This window comes from Uloborus diversus, chromosome 1 (genome assembly GCF_026930045.1).
Source record: "Uloborus diversus isolate 005 chromosome 1, Udiv.v.3.1, whole genome shotgun sequence".
Lineage (NCBI taxonomy): Eukaryota > Metazoa > Arthropoda > Arachnida > Araneae > Uloboridae > Uloborus > Uloborus diversus.
In genome coordinates, this window is record NC_072731.1 from 229,917,146 (window position 1) to 229,937,757 (window position 20,612).

The following is a 20,612-nucleotide window of genomic DNA, read 5'->3' on the forward strand; positions in this document are numbered from 1 at the left end:
CCCTTAGGGGCTGTCCACAATTGATGTAACGCTTTGAGGGAAAAGGGGTACTGAAATTATGAAATTGTCACCAGAAGAGGGGATAATAAAAAATGTGACATCATGCATTAAAAAAAAAAACTACTGCGTTGCACGGTCTACTTCGAAAATTAAAGTGTCAAGTGATGCTTGTTCAACAATCAGGTTCAAATAAAAGAACTTAAGAAAGGTGTAAATTTTCCCGTCAATGTGTAGAAAAGAGCAATTGCATGACTCAAAATTTAAATTCAGACCTCTTTGGATTTTTAAAAAAATTCAGTCATTTTCATTAACTAGAAAATCGGCCGTCAAGGTATGACGGGTGAAACATGTTTCTATATTTGAACGAAGCAATTGCCTGTATAGTGATGGTTTGGTAGTTGAAATTTTAACCCTAACTCCATCGGATTAACCCTGAACTCCAGTCGTTTGATTTAATTGTTTTCGTTTCTTCATTCCCCTGAAATGACACAGTCTTACCATTAACACAGTTAAGTTACCGGATCGAGTTCATCCTCGTCACAATAAAGTCTTTCCCTGCATGTCAAACATTACCAAAAAATATTATCAAATTATCATGTCGTGGCACGAGTTTCATTTTCTGTGACGTCAGAGAGTGACTCGATCAGTGAATTTGCTATTATATATATGAAGATAAGCGTAAACATTCCATCCCTATGTGAATTCCTGAGCATCAAACGATAATTTGGCAAAGATCCGATGAACGTACACACACATATACACTCACACCAGCCCATTTTTATATGTAAAGATGTTAAAGAAAAATAGTATGTCGTGTGAAAAAGGTTTCTGTTGAAATGAAAAATCAATGAACCTATGTAAGAATTTGTTAGGCTTATTACCCAGATTTTCCGAATTTTCCTTTTCGAGATTGTTATAGGTCACAGTTAGTCCGGATGAACAAGGTTGTACTGCAGTTAAATACTTAGTCATATTTTATGAATATGAAGAGAAATGTTGAAAAATATCTCCGAAACAATATTTTTAACAAGTGTGATTTCTAAAAATTTCAAAAGTTTCTTTTCTCTGTTACTGCGTCAATCTGTGCATATACATTAGGGTGTATCGTTTTTTTTTTTTTTTTGGATATTCAAAAAGTCAAGTTGACAAAAATTTGCTCTTACAGATCCACATAAACAAAGAAACAAAAAATATTCAAATTAAAAAATGCGTAGGTTAGCCGCAGAAGGACTAAAGTTTATAATTAAAAAAAAAATCCCTTTTTCCTTTAAGAAAAGATTAAACAAAATTAAAAAAAAAATCAAGCTGACGAATGTAAACAATGAAGTCGAACATCATTGTTAAAAAGAAACTTTTGCTCAAATGCAATATTTAGGTCCCCCACATAGTAGTCAAAAATAAGAATTTTTAAAAGTTAAAAGTTAAATTTTTCATTATGAACAAATTAATTACATTGAGTGTCATGTGTCGTGAAAAATACTTTTGATACTATGTTCTTATGTAAGACCTCCTAAATCAAAATATGACCACCGTTTTCCAACATCACCCACCATTTTTTGAAAAGTTGCAACCACCAATTTGTTTTTTTTTTTTTTTTTCAGTTTTCATAATTTTATTGCCATTATTTTGATTTGGCATTATATTAACCGTTAACATTCTTCTGGGGATCTAGAGAGGGGAAAAGTTCAAAAGCATGAACATTTGTAGCAAGCGGGGGACTAACGGTGGTTCCCCCCCCCCCTCAAAAAAAAAAAAAAAGAATTAAACAGTCATCAAAATGATCTTTTTTTCTGCCTTCTTTCTCACTTATTTTTCGGCGTAAAACCAGAGCATTGGTCTTACTCGTATGAGCTCCGAACCCAAAAATATGTTCGCGTTGTAAAAAAAAAAGTAAAAAAAAAAAAAAGAAAATCTTGGAAACGTCAACTGTTGCATACGAATCGGTATGTAATGAAGATTGGAAATGAAATCAAGTCTGTTTATAATTGTATATTTATATTTTTGTCTTGCATTGAGTTCTCCTGCTCAGTTCTTGTAATAATGTACAGGCGTCCCTCGTATAACACGGTACTTCTATAACACGGTTTCAATAATACACGGTACCAAATTTGCAATAATTATAACATGGTTTCGATATTACACGGTACTGCTGGGCCGAAAGGCCGTAGTGGAGTTCGTACAATGCGTTGTGTTATGATTTGGTGGACTTTTGGACTGTAGGAATAATAGTTGGATTCATTTTTGCACCATGAAAGTTTATTAAATAAAATAGTACATATACAGTTCTAAACTAAGCTTAGATATTTAGTTAGGAGTTAAATATTTATATTCAAAACATTAAAGATTTCAATAATTAAGTACATCATGATTCTGCTCTCCAAAGGAATTAAACTTTAATCTACTGGTTTAAATTAAGTTGTGGGAAGTGGGAGCTAGTATTGTACGTACCAAGATTTCGGTCCTTTCTCCATTAAGTCATCCAAAGGCGCAGCGCGTTTCTATCATGACTCCGGACAAACGTCTCGGAGAAACGCCGAGCTCTCGAAATATCGTCTCCTCTACCTTCAAAACTATCTCTTCTCCTCTCGAAAAATCTTAACTCCTTGTTTTATACTGGGGGATAAAGTTCCCTGATCGGGGCACATTCTCTGGGGATCATAGTTCAACATCTGGAGATCCAGCTTCCAGGAAAACCCTATGCTTTATGGGGTACGGAGTGTCGCAAAGTGTCAGAATGGAATTTTGTTATTCCCAAGTCTTCTATTTTATGGGCTCGAAAATGTCAGAACGTCAGAAGTTATATCCTACAGCTATGACTCGGAAAGGGGGAAAATGTTTGAAATGTCCGAAAGAAGCTAACCCCTTTTGACCCACTGCGGGTGTCACAGAAAATTCCAAGTGTCGCTTACTCAAAACAAGCGGAGGGAAACTTTCCCGCCAAAATGTGTTTATTTCTAACTCTCTATTTTATGAGATGCAACTGCTCGGGGGTCTGAACTTATTTCCTGCACGGGAAAAATGTACCGCCGCGCCGCGACAAAAAGGTCAACTCTTCTTAACCTAAAAGACGTTTAAAAATGCGAGGGAGGCTATTTGTAGCGGAATGAAGGTTCAGGGGATAGATATCCCTTTCCAGGCATGTGGGGCAGAAGGTCAAAATCGGCCCCACAGTACGAAACTTGAATTTAATACTTCATGGTTTTGATATAACACGAATGTTATCTTTAGAAACGATGGAATTTCATTTTTGTTTAAGACATTCTGTTAGTGTTTGATAACTCTAATCAATTTTTACTTTGTTTTTTTGAAACTTGGTTTCGATATAACACGATACACATCCCTTGATTTACATTATTTCTAAGTCTCGTATAACACGATTTCGATATAACACGGAACACGGTTTCGATATAACACGATACATCGTAACGTGATTTTTCTAATGCACATATATAATTAGTATTAAAAATAAGTAAAAATGTTATTAAAAAAAATTCTTGTACATCACGATTTCGATACTACACGGAACGAATTAACCATGTTATACGAGAGACACCTGTATAGCTTATAGGGATATTTAAAGTTTTATAGGGATATTTTCTTTTTTTTCCCACTAGAAATATTTCATTATTATTATTGTTATTATTATTATTATTGTTATTATTATTATTATTATCATTATCATTATTATTATTATTACTATTACTATTATTATTATTATTATTATTATTATTATTATTATTATTATTATTATTATTTGTAAAGGTTAATTTAAAAATTTGTTCCGTAATAAACAATTTTTGTATAAGCTTCCTTTGTGAATAAAAATATTGGGATTTTTTTTTCTTTTTTGAATTATACTGTAAGAAAATATTAATACCTAACCACATATTATTATAAGAGTTGAATATGAAAACTCAGCACAGGAACAAGAAATTTCCATAGATATATATTAATGCTATATTATAAACTCATTTACTTTCATTTTCAATCTGAATTATATCAGTGAATGTAAGTTTCTTTACTGAGAATCTGTGGTGCGATTCTTATGCAAAACTTGACGCTTCCAAGATTTTTTTTTCTTCAATTATTTTTCAAAGTAAACATATTTTCGGGGTCGGAGCTCATGCGAGTAAGACCGATGCTCTAGTTTTACACCGAAAAATAAATGAAAAATAAACCATAAACGAAGATCGTTTACTTTTTAAATATTTTGGGAGGGAGTAGGTAAGTACCCTATGAGTCCCAACCTCCTACAAATGTTCATGCTTTTGAACTTTCCACTTCTCTGGATCCCCGGAAGAATGTTAACGCTTAGTGTAATTCTCTATTCCCCTCTAAATTAAAAGAATATCAATGAAACTGTCGAAAACTGGAAAAATAGGGGGGGGGGGCATTTAGAAAGCAGTAATGAGTGATTGGGGAAATGGTGGTCATATTTGGAATCAGGTGATCATTTAACGTAAAAACCAGTAAAAATAGTGTCAGATGCCTTTTTCGTAACATTCAATGTAATTAATTTGTTCACATCGAAAAATTTAATTAAAAAAATTCCTATTTTTGAGTTCTAGGCGGGAGACCCAAATTTTCTTTTTTTTAATGATAATGTTCAACTTCATTGTTTACATTTAAAACTTCAAATATCAAAAAAAATATTATTAATTATTACGTTAATTTTAAAAATTACATACAGAAAAAAGGAATTTTTTTTTTTTTTTTGTAGAAAATTACTCGTATAAACCTTAGCCCTCGTACCCAAATATTTTTTGATTTGAATAAAAGATTTTTTATGGAATATGTGGATCTGTAAAAGCAACTCTTTATCTACTTGACATTTTGAATTTACAAAAAAAAAAAAAGTTTTACCCGATATGCTCTACTATACATTAATTTTTTAAACCTCTTCAAATTCATGTTAAAAGCGTTATTGCTTCTAAATTTTACCAATGACACACAACCACGACAAGACGTGTTATGACATGAACTTCGTGCGATATTTTCCCCTAAGAGGCTTTCCACAAATGATGTCACGCTTTGAGGGGGGAGGGAGCTTCGTGAAATTGTGACAGTTTGTGAGAAGGAGAATGAGAGTGTAACAAGAAATATGACATCATCATGCAGATTTTTTTTCAACAGGGATATGTTTATGAAAAGTAGCGTGTCATATAACAAGGGGGAGGGAGAAAGGTCAGGGGGTCATGGGGGAGGGGCCCAAAGGAAAAATACTCCGTGCATTGAAAAGGGGGAAGACAACACATATACGAAAGCAAAATTACATCGTTTCCAAAATTGAGAAAGAGGAGGGAGCAGGGTGGTGGGGGGGGGGGGGAGCAATTAACTCGCTCCCTGATTGATCGAATGACGCTCCTGTCTCCTCTTCCACGAGCTGGATTCGGACTTGACCGTATACTCTCTTAAATCAATATACAGTATACCTCCTGTTTAAGACCGTAACCAGAAAATAATTTCGGAAGGGGGGGGGGGGGTAAAACCTTTCATGCGGCATGCGGAACCAACAAACTATGAAGAAAGTTGTACTAATGTTTAATTGTTAATGTCGTCGCGTTGTTTTTTATGAAAGCGTTTTATGCAATTAATGATTCATATAAAAGACATTTGAGTTTTGGAACAATATTTTTTTGGAAAAACAATAAATATAAACGAACATTTAAATGTCAAACCGAACTATTTGGTGGGGGGGGGGGAGGGGGGTTGAACCCTAAGATCCACCCCCCTTGTATAAGGCCTTGCTCCTGTTTCTTTTACGAATAATACAGCACCGTATCTGAGAGAAAGAGATATCTTTTACTAATCGATTGAAAAGATCGGTTACGTAAGCGGAGAGAAATTAACGAAAACAAAAGATAAGTCGCGATATCGAAAAAAATTACGAACTAACGAACAAGTGAGCGAGGTAAACTAGATCACATCGGGCAGCAGAGACACAAAAGCGAATCTCTTGGTGAAAGTGCTCGGTGATTTCGCAAAGATGCAGGTCAACCAGAGAAACTCGACGACGATGGAGAATGAAATTTACGTACTCCAGAAAAGCGAGAGCACGGCCACTTAGCTGAGCAAAATCCAGCCACCGCGCATGCTCCGTGGATCGGCTGTTTTCGGTAGGTGTGTCGCTTCTCCTGCGAGAAGGAGCGTATATCCCACGTGCATCCGCAGCCACACACCGACACTTGCGCGGCTGTAAGATTGTTTGCCGAATGTTGATCCGTATCTATCTCTCGTGTTTAGAGAGGAAACATCTGCAAGTTTCCACCAGGACAGTGGTTTGATTTTGCATTCGTTTTTTTCTCTGCCCGCGATTAAAAATCATCAAGTTCTCTCTCGGTTTGTTTTTCCTAATCATTTTCCCGCCTCCTCTAGAGCTGGGAGGATGTGACTGTGGCGTTCGATTTTTTTTTCTGTGGCGTGTAGCGGCAGTTCTTGTGTTGATACTCCGTAGGAATTAGCTGAAGACGGACTGATAACTGGGACCTTCGGAAGGTGTGTTTTGTGTTCTGTTTCTGCTTTGCCGGGACTGTTACCTACAAGCGAAGGTGGCGACTCTAGCGGAATTGTCGTGCGAGTCCTTCTGGTAAGTAACGCGATTTTTTTTAAAATTTGTTTCTAATGGTTGGATTTCCGAATTCATTATCGTGACAATGCAATCGATTTGAAAAGAAAAATTAACTATTAATTTTGAGAAATAAACTTGAAAATAAAAATTTGATTTTGATGTATGATTTCCCTTCAAAGTAAGTTCACACGAGAAAATATTGGCATCAGATTTAAGAAAGATTTTTTTAAAACTTCATTTACTCGTTTATTTATTTTATGTATTTTTTATTATTTGCATTTGTTTATCAATTTGTTTTATGTATTTTTTTGTTATTTGCACTTGTTTATTAATTTGTTTTATGCATTTTTTTTGGTATTTGCATTTGTTTATTTATTTGTTTTATGTACTTTTTATTATTATTATTTTCATTTATTATTTTTTTATTTATAATCTGTGACAATTTTTTTGACGCAATATCAAATTAAAATTGTGGCATCAAAATTAGTCAAAATATTTTACCTAATATTTACTGATAATAATATTTAAATGATTTTTATTTTATTTATTTATTTATTGTATGTGTTTTCATTATTTGTTTCATTTATTATTAGTTTTTCTTTATTGATATTTTGATGACAATTATTGACGTAGCATCCATTAAAATTATAGCCTGAAAATTAATTGAAAAATATCCCAAAATATTTAATGACAATTACGTCAAAATATTTCTTTGTATCTGTACTTCACGTAAGGTTCATCCTAGGGGCTGTTAACACAGAATATTCAAAGATTTTTGCAGCTTTTCCCTTTTTAATTTAAAAACTTTTGAGCAATTAAAAAAATTTTTTGAACAATGAAATTTCTTTGAAGCTCGTAAGACTTTCAGAGCTTATGCAAAAATATTTTTTAAAATTTTAAAATTAGAAGGCTCGACCTAGATTTAGAAATGCCGCAGTCAATCAAAGTAATCCGTCAAATACAACAGCGTACCTACTAAAAACTATGGTTATAATTTAACTTGCTTTTACGGGTCATAAAACGTCTATTTTGTTGTTAAGAGGTTTGCCTAAACGAAAATGCCCATTAAAAAATAATAAATAAATTTTTTTTAAGACTATTCTGAAAAAGGACGGCAAAAACGTTTTCTACAATATTTAGAAACGAAGTTACAGCCTATTAAGTAATGTCGGAAGTGATATCGTAAGAACCGGAAGTTGAACTTAAAAACTCCAAAGATCCCAAAATCCAGGAAAAAGGAAACGCTTTAAAAAAAGGAAACATGTTGACAAGCCTGGTCAAAGAATGTATAAACTGCTGACATTTAGAATTTTAGCCTCAAAAATTGTCTAATACATCGGTATTAAAATAAGAAAAATCAGTGCGTTTTCTGAAAAACTGCTTTTTTCAATATTTTCATTTGTGGCAAATCTCATAACTTAAAAAGTTTTATACCTATCAACCACATTTTTTTGAATAATGTTTCTCACATTGCTTTTGAATACTATCTAAGATCTATGTTAATATTTAAAATTTCTTCTGGCATTTTATTGTGAAATATTGAGGGGATGCCGGAAGAAAATCTGAATTTCAAAAAAAAAAAAAAAAAAAAAGCCATGCTTTTTCTTAATTTTGGAACTAGTATGAAAATTTTAGTTCAGAACACTAGTAAGTAATACAGTAACTTAGATTAGAAAGGATTTTTAAATATATTGAGTTAAAATGAATATAGAGTTTTTGGCTTCAACTGCAAAATTAGCTTATTTTTTGCTCTAATTATCCATATATATATATATATATATATATATATATATATATATATATATATATATATATAACAAAATAATTTTTTCCCAACTTTAAATTAGTCTTCAAAAGAAAAATGTACGGCCAGTCAATATTTGAATAAAAAAAAATATTATTACTCCTAACGTAGGCAGACCCCTTAAGTTGCACTGTTGTCACATGTATCTCTGTGCGTGAAAATAAGAAATATTACTACTAATGAACACAATGGAAAGCGTCTGCTCCATTGAAAAAATCGTTTGACGTGCTTTGAGATTGGAAGGCAACGAACCTTCTAATTTACTGTCATTGCTTGAAATATTTTATAAAAATTATTCTACGTCCAAAAAAAAAAAAAAAAAAAAAAGGAACATGCTGCATAACGATTGTAAAATGACTTTGATTAACACCAACTTGCACGAAATTTGACAAATGTGTTTTTCATGTCGTCGTAAGCGGAAAAAAGGGAGCGAGGCGCCCGAAGTGTACCGCCGGTGTCGGTGTACACCAGTCTGCCGCAGGCGGATTGCACGAGCCACCTACGGCGACTAAACTAGCGCCCTGATGGCTTATCACTGTTAAAACTTGGGAATTAATATTTTTTCCTTTTCTAGCGAACCACTCATTGCAGTTGATTATTGATGCCAACTTTGAAATATTGTTATAGTTTATGACATAAAAATAGCAATTTTGCTCGTCATTTTAAGTATATATATTAAAGTTGAAGTGTGTTTAATATTTTCTTCTCAGTTGTCACTGAATACTTCATCAAGACTAATGAAAAGGCACGAGTTCATTAGCAATGTTAGTATTTTGCTATTACAGAGCTGATGATGTTTGTAAAACATTAGTTTTCATAGCTGTTGTGTATTTTGCTTCATTTCTTAATTTGATACGAAAAATTGAATTTTTTCTTGAATAAATAACTAACAGGTAGCAAAAAGAAATGTTAGACTTGTGTTTAAACACTTGTAAGGACACTTGTCCCCTGGTATCAAATCTCCGTGAAGGCAGAGCCGCCCCTCCCCCAATAAAATTCCTGAAATTTATACTCCTCCTCGGGCTCCCCTAGTTTCCGACTAGGCTGTAATGATCTCACGTAGGCCCTGCTTGAACGAAGGACACCCGATACTTTTTACCCTTAGTTTTTCTTTGAAATATATTATTCTTTTTAATGCATAAAAAAAGCAGCATAGCATTTTAATGGGCTACACATATTCTAAATGTGTAACGTAAAATCGTTTAGTTCCATTGATTCAGATAAATATTTTAAGCTTCAACAACAAAAAAAAAGGGGGGGGGGGATCAACTGTTCTCAGTCTCCCCTAATAAACTGAAAACAAAGATAAAAACGAAAATAGAACCTAAACCAAAGACCATTGTGGAATTGATGCTCTACCTCAGGGTCTCCGCGGAACCCCAGGGTTTCATGGAGATCAACAAAGGGTTCCGCTTTCCATTTTTAGATTACAAATATTTTCATTTAAAACTCTACTGAAATAAGTCATGAGAAAAGCATTCAATCAGGATTTTCCGAATTAACAGTAGAAAAGAAAACATTAAAATTAATTGCGGATTGAAAACTCAATTATTGTCAATGTATGATCTGGGACTTTATTAGTACAAGAACAAGAGAACGAAATATTAGTTGAAATGACATTTAACTTAATTATTTTTTTATGTGTTACTTTTTGATGACAATAAGTATTGTTTAGAATATTTTTTTCGTTTTTATTGCAAGCAAGTCATTTTTGAATGATGCATTCAACTATTAAAGGTAAACTAGGGATTCGTGAAAAAGTAGATATTAAAATGGGTTTCATTATCAAAGAAATTAAGAAATACTACGCTACATCATTGTTTACGAATTCGCAGCAATAAAAACAAACCTAACAGAATTTTAAGCTGTGAAATTTTTTAAAATTTCATACATTTTGAAAAAAGTAGGGAGAGGGAGAGATCCAATCAAATATTACGGCCAGATTTTGAAACATAGTTTTTTTTTTCTTTTTTCAATTTTTTGAAAAAAAAAATTTTTTTTTTCGCTTTTCGAATTTTTATGCTCTATACTCTACAAGTGTTTTTTATTTTATGTTTTTTTATATTTCTAAAATGTAATGTTTTGCATAAATTTCTTTGTACACACTTCTAAATATTACATGAAAAGAACTCTAATAAATCAGAACATTGAACATTGAGATCTGAAATTGCAATAAGGAGCAGTTCGCAAATGACGTCACACTTTGAGGGTTTAGGGGGCAAGTGGGTAACAATGAGTGACACCACATCTTTTATAAGAATAGGATGAAAAAATGCGTTACATGTGACAAGGGAGGGGGTAAGGTTAAGTGTGACCTTTGGTGATAAGGGGGGGGGGACAAGTTTGATGGAAAAGGCAACTTCATTTATGGACAGCCCCTAAGAAACTAAATTGCAGTGGCGTAGTTGTCGTAGGTGACAACCAGGGCGAATACTGATTTTGTGTCATCGCATTAAACAGTCAAAAACGAGACTAAAAATGAGCTGATGTGTGCATCACATGATTTCCTTTTGCACCAATTTAATGTTATTTCCCCATTATTGGCATTTTTAATGTGATTCAATAGTTCACTCTCTAAATATCACTAACAGTAAGCAAATTTAAACCAGATTTAAAAAAAAAAAACGCCAAATTTGTCGCCAAGTTGGCGACAAAACTTGGCGACCAAAAGACTGGCGATATATCGCCAAGTTTCCGCCAAATCATAACACCACTTGAGTTTGTATCGAAGTTAACAATGATCCCCCCCCCCCCCAAAAAAAAGCGCAAAAGACCTCTTTAGAAACACCCGAATGCAATCAAAAGGGTAGGCGCACACCTAGATCCCACTAGGAGTCTACGCACCAAATTTCAACTTTCTAGGACTTACGTTGTTTAGTTATACGACGTACATACGTACATACGTACATATACGCAAATACGGACATAAATACGTCACGAGAAAACTCATTGTAATTAACTCGGGAATCGTCAAAATGGATATTTCGGGCGTCAATATGTTCTTAGGTATGTGTGGATCGCACGTGTGGTCGGGTTGAAAAAAAAAACTCAACATTCATTCGGGGGTGATCAAAATGGAAATTAAGGTCGATTTTTGAGTGAAATTTTTTTCGCGAATACAATACTTCCTTTTTTTTGTAAAAGGAAGTAAAAGCAATGTAAGTGTGAAATAAATCAAACCACGAATAAAATAATTTCGCTATGGAGGAGAAATTTTATTGTTTTTTCACTTATACGTACTTTGAACTATTACTGTTTCTCCAGGTTTAATTTTTCTTCCTGGTGCATAAGGAAGGTTAACAACATTCCTACATGAAAATTAAATCGAAGAAAAGTTATAAACGGATGCCCTCAAAAAAATATTGAAGATACGTTGCGGAGGGGACAAGAAAAAATTTGTTTAATAATTTTCATTCAGTATCAATATTACTTTTTAAAATGAATCTTTTTGAAAAATTAATAATGAACCCACAATTCTGCTTCAATGCGGCAAACAAATTACACGCGATTTTTTTTTTTTTTCTGTATTATTCGCTCTAATGCAGGAAAAATAGTTTTACACAGATAGTTTACAGTAGACCCTCGTTTTACGCGGGTTTATTTTACGCGGTTTCTATTATACGCGGTTTAAGATTTGACACCTTTATTTTATCTTACGCGGATGAGTTTCGGTTTTATGCGGATGCTGCAATGCAAACAGATAAAATTGTCCCCTCTTTCGAAATTCAAACTCCTAATGATTGCAGATTACGCGTAATCAACTGCATTTTGGTGTGCTAATAATCAAGCTTGGGCCACTGGAGGCATTTTATGCGATTGGTTTCAGAGTTTTTTTTCAGAAGTAAAGTTATTAAACTCACACAGTTCAGAACTTACTGGAAGACTGGAAGAAGAGCTTTTAGGAGTGACACAGGAGGCCAAAACCAACGAGGATACCGACGTCAGTGACGCACAACCAAAAACGTTCATATTGAAAATTTGGAGCCATTCCTAGACAATAGAAGTGATCTTTCTGATTAGTTAGGGAAGGAAGATTCTATCATGGAAATGACGCAAGTGATCATGGATGCGTTATTGCTCTTCAAAGAATTACACAGAAAAAATCTTAATGACTGCCAAAAGCCTATCATAGCCAACTCCTCTTTATAAACAAACCACGAAATTAATTTATGTTTTCTTTATTCATGTTGTGCATAAAAGTCGATATAAGTACACAGTAAATTTATCATACAATTAGTCATCACTAGAATGAAGTATTTTGTTATCTACGGAACCAAACCCCTATTTTAACACTATTATTGGGTTTCAATTTACGCAGCATTTCCGTGGAACGTAACCCCCTCGCAAAACGAGGGTCTGCTGTATTCATAATGAGACTATGTAATCTTATGGTGCGACATTGAAAAAAAATTAAAAAAACATCGATGTTCTGAAACGTCGAACTTTTTAATTTATATTCCTGAATAATAAGCTTTAAAAAATGCTTTAATGTTGGAACTAAGTTCTAAGTGTATTTATAAATTAATAACTTAGGTAATAAATGAACTGTAAAAAATAACTAATAATAAAATTTATAAATGATAATGAGTAATGAAAAGAGATAAATGTATACCTTATACATTTAAAGTACAAAAAAAAAGCATCAAATCAGATTAATTGGAAATATTTCCTAACATTTTTAAATTTTCCCAGTGAATAAGACAAAAATTGAAAATTTGTTATTTTTAGTTAATGCGAGTTAAATACATAAATTTGTAAAAATTTTCAGAGTTTCTAACATGCGCACACAAAAAAGAAAAAGGATGTAATGAAGAGAAAAGGAAATATAATTGTAAATTATTGTTTTAGTATATTTCTTACTACTTACGAAATGACATGGAAAAATTGTACAAATTATAAGTAAAATTCAAATTATATTGAAAGATTATAAATACTTATAGCGACTTGAAATGCATACTGAAAACATGTTTAAAGTAAAGTTGTATTTTTTTAAATCAAAGAGTTATTTAGAGCGGGCACTATAATGCAGGCTCATATAATCTTAGAAGAGGACCATGATAAAAAAGACTCATGTTTTTTTTAGAGAAAACTTTAGAAACACTCAATATTTTTTTAACAGTAAACTGAAAAAAAAAATTGTTTAGTTTTCTGCAATATAATCTATAGACAACTAAAAAGAGAAAACTCTTTCCGATGTGATGTATCTCGCAATAACTAATCCATATAAATGAAACAGAGAATATATTTGTGAAATGGAACATGGTTGGGAGAGAAGAACTGCGTATTATTTTGATTTTTAATATTTTGGAGGTTCGACATTTCAAACTTTATTTTCAATTGCTTTTCCTCCCCATTTTACGCAACGCTAAATTTTTATTTCAAGCACAAAGAGATAAAATACACTTGATCAGATTTTTGAGGCGTATTTCTGAATTTTAGTGCATGAAAGGCGCTTGTAGGGGCGTTAATACTAAAAAGTAATAATTTAAATGAAGAATGCTGAACAGTATTTTTAATTTTTCTCAATTCAGGTTCAGACCATGAAGAACATTTCATAAAAAATGCAAAAACAAGAAACTCACATGACTCGATTAACATAAATTTCTCTCTGTCATATGTTCTTAGGAAAAAAAGAGAAAGCTTGAAATATAAATTGTGTGTCGTACACTCTTAAAAGCACAAACATTCATTACGAATTCCAAGCACGAATTTTGAAGTTGTTCATACACCTTTTCCATGCCCTTGAAACAGAACTGTGGTAATAAAATACTACCACTTTTCACTTTTGAGTGTTTCTATTGCTTTGAAAACTGAAACGTTCTGTGTAAAATGTTTCTGAAAAAGTATTATGAAGGACATATAAGGTAGGTGCGGGTATTAAGGCTTGTCGGCTGATAAGGCTTAAACAACAAAAATACAATTTAAAATGTTCGTGTCCACTCAAGGACGCACTCGTGGGTAGTTAAAACTCATAGATGGCACTTAATACTGGTCGCGACATGTTGCTCACTTGCTGCGATTAGTACGACGCGATTCATTTAGGCAATGTTTGTCAGTCTTAAATCTTATTTTAAATATTTCTCAATATATTATGGATGTTTATAAGAAGTTACGACTGTTTACTAATTGGTTCAGTGTTATAGTAGTACCCCAAGCAGGTCTTCTGAAAATTTTTGCCACATGGTTTACCGTTCTAGTTCGGACGATGAAAAAGACAATGTGTGGTTCGCTCCATTAAAAAGTACAGCTTTTCAGGAACTTATGCCTACACCACAGAAAGTTATGGAAAAAACCCACCAATTTGTTAGAAGAAAAGCCATTAATTATCAGAGGACCCCAGTCATCAAAGACTTGATTGACAGAAACAAGATAGAGAAGAAATTAAAAAAGACGTATACCCTCAATGAAGGAAATGATACTAAAGAAAACGATGCTATTTGGCACTGTCACACACTTCTGGGAATGTAAAATGAATGACATGAGCTATATCTAAAATACGGCAAGTGGTATCATAAGGAATGCGTCGCTGTGACAGTCTATGATAAAGATAATGTTGAGTGACCTGACGGTTGGCAAACAAAGATTTTTTTTTGTCATTTTGAAGACTTTAAGCATGACTAATGCATATATATTGCAATTGATCTCAGTTATCAACATTAGAAGCTTATTTTGATTTTTTAAGAGTGTTTAAGTTTATAGGCCTTATTATCCTACCATAGTATAATAAGGCCTAATGACAAGTTTTAAAAAATGTTTTATTTCATGCTTGTTTTCTGCAGAACTGGTGCTTTTTTGTTAGTTTCTTGTGTTAATTAATATTGCAATTTGTTGATTCGGATACATAGTTTTCATTTTATATCAAATATCCCTTAGGTAGGCCTTATTACCCGCACCTACTTTACTTCGGTTAAATGCTGCTTCGTCATTTCACGGCGAAGCAGACGACTTGTCCTGCACGTGACACCTCAAAAGTAATGCAGTAGAGTCTCGAAATCTCGGCCTAACGTGAACCGAAAAACGTCCAGTTTGAAAACGACGGGTTATCGGCAACAGGTTTTTCGCGTGGAGTTTTTCGTCCGAACAAGTGTGTGATTCAAAACGTATAATAACAAAAAAATTTAATGTGTTTAAAATTTTTTACAATAATACGGTGTAGAGGATTTTTTGCTAAAACTGCGGTGTCTAAAAAGACTGTCTAAAAGCGTGTCCTGCACTGGACAGGTATACTTCATTTTAAAAATAACAATTTAAAAAGGTGTTGGCTTTTTTTTTCTTTGCTTCACAAGACACACAAGTAAATTATTTTCACTAGGGCAGCAAATTTTTAACTTTGTGCCCTAAATAATTTGTATACATATGTTGTTAACTTTTTATCTATATGATGTTTTTTTTCCTTTTAAACTCCATGTAAAAACTTGAAAGAACATGGTTAAGGGCGGCAGTGTAATGTTTTTGGCCCGACTCGGCAAAACAAGTAGATCTGTCAGGGCGATATGTCCCCATCTCCTTTTCACCATGGTCCCTTGGAATTTTGAACTCTAATTTCTGCTTGAATTTTGGTTGTAAACGTTTCGAATTTATTGTGTTAATGTTGTTTTTTTCATGCTTGGGGTTTTCCTAAATATGATAAACCTAGTGACCATATACAAAAAACAGTTAGTTTTCGTATTTTTTCATTCCCCCCCCCCCCCCCCCATCTTCTCCAACTTTCACTATCTTAACTCTTTGTTTAGTAAGAAATTAGAAGTATACGTCTAGGGCTAATGGTTGCAAAAATGGCGATCATGCAGATTAAACGTGCAGAGAACGTGCAGATTAAACGTGCGAAGAACGTTCAGATTAAACGTGCAAATAAGATATTTTTATGTATATTTTCACGATATTCTCAGAATTTTAAACGTTGGTTTTTTATTGTTATATATTCGAATATAAAGAATCATTATGAATCGTTACATGAAGTATCAATTTTATTAAAAAAAAATGTATTGTAAGAATAATGATTTGTACGTGTTTCGGCAACACGTACAAATCATTATTTTTTAAGTACATTTTTTTTTTGGAAATTAATGCTTCCTTTTATAATACATAATGGTTCCTTATCTAGCAAGTTTAAGCTAAACTTTTAAATTCGGGAAAAAGGTGCACTTAAACGTCAGATCCATGTAAATGGTTTGAGAAATATACCGCCGTTGGAAGCTACAGCACAGTATCTGCAAATTTTTCCTTCTTTTTTTTTTGTAGTCATTTATTGTACTTTATCTCTTTTTAAATTTTAATTTTCAATGGATGAGATAATACATCATACAGAATGACACATGACAAAAGTAAAAAAAGAACAACAAAAGTACCGAAAGAGTAAAGAAATCGAAAAGTTCAAATCAGTCAGTGAGAAGCAAAGGGATGTAAGTGGCAAAATTTAAAATTTGGAGATGACCAGTACAAATAGTAGGTGAGCCTCTCCTCTTTCTTGGGGCAGGATATAGTACTAATAGCCCTGGTAGTTGCTGTTATACAGCATGATTTAGAAAAAAAAATCAATGAAAGTTTATCTAGGACCTTATCTTATAAACGAGTTTTACTCAAAACTTGAAAATGTCCACTTACATCCCTTTGCTTCTCACTGCCTCAAATGATAATGGAACACCAAACACATTTCTTCAAATTTCTCAAAACCTCATTTCTGCAGATACTGCGTTTTGCCTTCCACACGGCACCATACCCAAAATGTTTGTAAATTTCCGTCTCAGCTACCCCACACATGACGGGGGACTCCCCCTGTTGTACATATAGAATTTGCTGCTGGAAAAGTACTGTGAGTAAACACATGAAGGCTACCGATGTTTAAAACCCAACGGAGAGGTTTTATCTGCGACCTTGTATTTTAAGATTACTTTATCAGGTGTGTCGTAGGTGTACAAGTAGAGTTCAATGAATGCATTAAAAGTATTTATTTTCTGGCATAAATTATAGCCACTTTGCTCCGCGATTTAGGAGAGTGTTATCTTCAAGGAAGAAGCTGAGTTGGCAAGTATCTGTTTTATCAGTCCAGATGAGGATAACCAGTAAGATGTCCAGATTAGCGAAACCAAAGCCGCGCTCGGCAATTGCTTATTCGGAGCTTCTTTTTCGAAATGTTTTCAAAGATAAATTTGTTAACTACAGTGTCACTCGCTTGAGCTAGACTTCTGAAAACTAGAGTGCTGTTGAAGATGAACCAATGACTGTTTCGGTGTTTTCATTTACTGTTTGAGTTTTGCCTACTCTTTGTTGCCGAGTTGGTTCGACCTTTCCTTCTTCATTCGTTTTCTTAGCTCCCACCAGTATTACGGAATATGGTTTACTTTAGGTAAGCGGAACTCTTATCTGTATTTTTTAAACTCCTTTAAAAGTTACGAATTAGGTTGGAAAGCAGTGGCTCACCTGTGGGGTCTAGCGCCCTTGGCAAACTTTAAGCGTGTCTCATACCACGCAACACTTCGTTGAAATTCAATAAAATCAATATTTCTAATTCATTATGAAACATTAATAATATTCGCTCTTGAACTAAGTAGGGAAAAAACATCTATATTGGTCTCCCTAAGAACAAGAGGCCTGTTTCGCTAGATGTGAAGCAAAATAAAAAAATTGGGCATCTGAAGCCAAATTTAATTAGAAACCGCCTTAGGTACTTATATTTTTTTGTAAATGTATGACGATAATTTTTTTTAAAACATAGTTTAAACAAAGTTGCAAAAGTCCAGTTTAGGAATATATGCGCCTATATTGAACCATGCACTGTCTAAATTGAACCGTAATAGTTGGGGAGAGTGTTCTACCTTGGGACACTGCTAATTTCTAAGAATCTATTTTTAGCCGCCATCTTTTTGTAATCTCTAATAGTAACCTTCACCACTAAATGATGACATAGTAAAAATCAGCATCAAATGAGTAAAATTGACGATTTTGTGAGAGAAAAAAAATTTCATGACTCCAAAGTTAATATTTTCTTCATTTTTATTTCATATCCTGTCATTGTATTTGTAAATTTAATCAACTGAATTTTATTTTGTTATAAAAGAGAAGTATTTTAAATAATTTTCTTATGAGAAAATAATGATGGTGCATCTAGATTGACCATAATTTTGGTTTCACTTAAACCACGTGGTGATTAATACAATCACACAATCGGGACAGCCAAAAATTTTGTACCTTAGGACACGTTCCAAGGTACAACATATGCGTGTATTAAGATATGTTTAGGAACATGGGAAAAATGTTATAATCTTATGTAGTCTTTTAAACACATTTAATGTTAAATAATAATTCAGAATTTATTATTCCTAATTCATTTTTAAATATTCATGATTTAATTCATTACCATGAATTTTTTTTTTTTTTTTGTTTTCTGGTGCAAAATTGGTTCAAGTATATGGCTGTTTCCTGAATCATGAAGACTTTCCCGTAGTAAAACAGGATTTGTTCCAATGCACATTTAGTGATGTTCTCATCATTTTTTCTGATGGTATACTAACAGTAATCCATTACGCACAATTTGTGTATGTGATCATATACATAGTATGTTATAATATGAAAATTTATGAAACTTGAGGGTATACGCTATGTCTAAAAAATGTTTGAGAGTATACGGCGTATATGGAGTATAATACCCTATGGGAACACCACTAGGTACAATAGGATGTTGTACCTTGGGACAGCTTGGAACTTTTACTTTAAATAGCTGGCAACATTTTATTTTCAAACTGCCGGAATTTAAAAAACATATTTTGCATAGACGTATGTTGAGGTATTTTAAGTTAAAAGTAAAGTATGAAATGTGTCCCAAGTTGCAACACTCTCCACTACATGATAGAATAATTTACATTTGAACAATACAATATTTTTACAGGATTTGCATTAGATTTTTCTTTGCTTTGATCTCTCTGGCGCAGTGTTGATGAATCCACTGATGACATTTCATCCACTTAATCATGTTTTACACTTCATCTCCATGGCAAATTTTGCAATTTAAAAAAAAATAAAAATTAAATTAAAAAAAAAGTAGCAGCCATTAAAATGAGGAAAAAATAGACAGTAATAATCCCCATCAAAATTTTCAGGATACTGAATGTAAAGTTTAAACTTAGAAGTCCCCAAGATAGTTAAAAAGAAAGTCAAATTAATATTAGATGGTAGTTAGTAGGGTTGTTGTAGATAGTAAACAAAAAAAACAAAAAAAAAAAAAAAAAAACGTCAGAAAAGAGATGAAACGAATTTTTAGAAATAGTTTTGGCGACAGAATGCGTGAAAGTGGAAAGTCCAAACATCTTGTTAGTAGCTTAAACAAGTTACAAAAATATTACTAATGAACACACTGAAAAAATTGCGAAAAAATTACTACGGTTAAAAGAAAAGTATGAATAAAGCAACAAGTAAAAATGATTCGAAATTAATATATGTATGTATTATACTGTATTGAGGAAAAGGAAATTTGTGATTGATTGAAAGAAGATGATTCTTATTGTAATTATTTAAAAAAAAAAAAAAAAAAAAAAAAAAAAAAAAAAAAAAACAAGTGCATCAATACAACGCTCGTAACTTCTCACCGTTCAGAAGAACGAACATTCCTTTTTTTAGGAGATCGTTCTGACTCATTCATTTTTAGGATTCATTCTTTTATATCCGTTCGTTCATGAACAACACGTCCATATTTCACTCGCTTTAACAGCTATGGTCAATGGTCGTTCATTTTCCAGCAAAGTGGCGCACCTCTCCATTATTTGATAGAAGTTCGCCATTCCATCAATAACGTGTTCCCTGCTCATTGGATTTTACGAGGTTCTGTCGAAGACAATCGTTTTCGACCGTGACTGCCCCTCTCTCCGGACCTAAACCCATGCGATTTTTTTTTTATGAGGTTACATGAAAGATCGTGTGCTTTTGCTCCCTATGCCAAGTTGTTTATGAGCTTTAGAGGAGGGTTATCCCAAAGCGGGTAGGTCACTCAAAGCGGGTAGGCCTTCGTATGCCCCCACAGGGTGTGTCAGCGGCGATGCATACGTATGTCTCGTGCTTACCCGAACACCCCCGAGTTTTAATCAGTCCCACTAAAGCAGCAGTGAAGCGGCGTGGCGAAATTTAAAAAAATGATACATTTTTAAAAAAAATAAAGTTTTGTAACTTAGTCGAAGACCAGCTTATTTTTTCGATTGTCAATAATATTACGTTATTCTGACACCCTCCACCTACAAACTACGATGGTCG

The 20,612-nt window shown here is 33.2% G+C and overlaps 1 protein-coding gene across 1 annotated transcript in view; it reads left to right on the forward strand.

Annotated features, from left to right (window-relative positions):
- The first annotated feature begins 6,157 nt into the window (after nt 1–6,157).
- The window catches only part of LOC129234203 (5'-AMP-activated protein kinase subunit gamma-2-like), a 192,139-nt gene continuing 177,684 nt past the window's right edge, over nt 6,158–20,612 (forward strand). The window contains exon 1 of the mRNA XM_054868122.1: nt 6,158–6,586. The gene's annotated coding sequence lies outside the window, so the exon portion shown is untranslated. The remainder of the gene's footprint in view (nt 6,587–20,612) is intronic.